A 2,659-nucleotide genomic window follows, 5' to 3' on the forward strand; every position below is an offset into this window, starting at 1 on the left:
GGCGGGGTCTTCAGGTTATCCTGCAGCCTCCTTATCTCTGTAGTTTGTATACCTGTTCTCCCAAGGCCCAGCTGCCTAAAGGGATTATTCAGCAGTCCCTTATCTTGCAACCGTCCTGTCCCAATTACTCACAAAGAACCAAGACTTGTTTTGGTTGTGCAATGATTCTGACCACCTGAAGTGATAACATCCCCTACATGTTACATTGGTTACATTCACAGTTATCACTCAAAAGGAACACAGAAGTACTTTTTTTTCCCTCTTTATGGCTTATTTATGAAGTTAAGAGAATTGCCTATTTCACTTTCTGGTTTTGTTTGTTGGGTATTTAAAGAACTGCACTGGGCAGCTTGAAGTGTGATATTTATTGCTGTACTACTAAAAAGGAGAAAAAAAAAACAGAGGACCAAATTCAGAATCCTCTAGGTAAGCCAGATGGACCAATACATTATTTTATTTGTACTAATTAGTCATGTTCTTTTACAGCCAAATTATTCTTCTGGATTCCATATCTGCCTCAGAGAAAGGACTACACATACCCTTCAGTTTACTGCTGTACTGTTCTTGGTTAATGCGTTCGGGATGAAAAGCAAACCTCTTACTGTCAGAGGACAGAGGTCACTGAGCAGCATACGCTTAACAGCTGCACAAACCTGAAGGCAGAGACCAGAGTGCCCGCATTTAAATGAGATTAACACTTACAACCGTAACTCTCTCCTACGTAAAAAGTGGCAGTGTGGAAAGTACAGTTAGTTTTATTTTAGTGGTGGACTTCAGCCAGTGATGTTTGAAAATGTTATCTTAGATTATCAGATGTACTTAGGAAAGGAATTTTTGCTTTCTGCTCTTGTCTAGGCAAGGTCCTGTGTATAGCACGTGGCTGTCGGTATAAAAAATCGAACTTTTCCACACTGCAAGCACAGTTCATATTTGCCACATTATGAAGGTGCTATTACGGCATGACACGTGAACCTATTGTCTTGTGGCACACTTCAAAATTTTCCGAGTAGACTGCAAAATATTTCATTCCACTTAAGATAGAGAAACCACTTAACATGTCAAACGATCTTACCTTTCACAATAATACCTAATTATTATCTATTGTTCAGCTGAATTGTGAGATAAGGATTGGGGTCTTTCTTGATTGTTCTCGGATTGGGCTTGATTGGTTTTACTGTCAAGGAAGTATCGAGCCTTAACTAACGTGAAGTTTAATATTAGTGTAGGTATCATTCACTGAACATTTCTAGTCAAAAAGCAATACACAGAAACAAGTAAATACCATTTCAAATGTGTACTTATTTACTACATCTCCATATTAAGTGAAGGAGTTGCTGAAGGCTTGCCGTCTCAAGATAACTCTGTGCATTATCACACACCTCACAGTACTCTATAAATATTAATTCCTCTTTTGAAGTTTCCACAAATGAAAAACCTGTTCTTTACGGATGCAAAATAAGCAAGGGGGAATGTGGGAAAGCAGAACTCAGTCGCTAGCCGATGTGAGCTGGTGCTCTGGGGCTCTGTGTAGCTGTGGCGCTGCAGGTGAAGCAGACATTCAGCCGTTAGACTCTGTGCACCGCACACGCCCGCTTCCAGACAAGACTGGTGTGCCACCGAACGCCAAGGTGCATAAACACGTCAGCGACAGCCGGGATCTCTGGAGTAGGGGAGAGCTGCGGACCACGGGAGGGTGGTCAGCTCCACCCCCGGCAGAGCCAGGGCAGAGGCTACTCGGGCAGCCACCAAGTGGTTTATGTCCTCATTCATGCAACTCTAACAGAGCCAACAAATAAAGTGGCTTCACCTTTTGGACCATACGCAGCAGGCCCTCTTATTTCTGCTAATTAGAAACAAGACTTTATCTGATGGGCTTTCGTTATCGCTCTCGTTGTTCTGCTTCCTTGATGTCGCCCACTGGTGATGGCCTTCGTTGGCATTCAGCTGATGCGCAGCACGGGGATAAAGCCAGCATGGCGCGAATGCGCAGGGATCCGCCATGCCATCATTCCACTTGCCAACAGCTGCTTCTCCCGCCACGCCCTTGCAAAAACCACAGAGCCAGGCGTGCGACCCGTTCTGCTGTCAGGCGAGTGACCGTGGACGCCCGCCACCCTCACCGGCCACCCAAGCTCCCCGACCGCCGGCAGGCAGCACTGCCCGTGCCTCAGACCAGGCCCTGCCCTCCCTCCCCCGCGCACGCGCCTTGCAGGGGCTCTCCGGCTCGCGCCAACACCAGCCGCGCCGCCTCGCGGCACCGCGCCCACCCGCCAGCGGGTCACCCACGCCCGCACAGCTACGGGCGCTACGACCCCGGCAACGCCATGTCCAGACCGACCGGCCGACCGCCATGGCGGCTGCCGGCCCGCGCCGGTCGCGCCGTCCCAAGCGGGGAGGCCTCAGACAAGCCGCCTGGCGGGCATCGCCGCAGCGAACGCGGCTTCCACGCGCTTCCAGCGCGACGTCGCTCCCTCTCGCCCGGCGGCGGGCACGACGCGGCCCGCTCCCGCCCCGCCGCAGCTTGCCCGCCGGGGCTGCTCCCGCGGTGCACGCCGGGACACCGCCGGCCCTGCGGCCGCCCCGGGGCGGAGGGGAGGCGGCCCGCCCCCGGCCGCGCGCCCTGGAGTTATTTTGACCGCGGCGCGAGCCCGTAGCGGCC

Source organism: Opisthocomus hoazin, chromosome Z (assembly GCF_030867145.1).
Source record: "Opisthocomus hoazin isolate bOpiHoa1 chromosome Z, bOpiHoa1.hap1, whole genome shotgun sequence".
Taxonomy (NCBI): Eukaryota; Metazoa; Chordata; class Aves; order Opisthocomiformes; family Opisthocomidae; genus Opisthocomus; species Opisthocomus hoazin.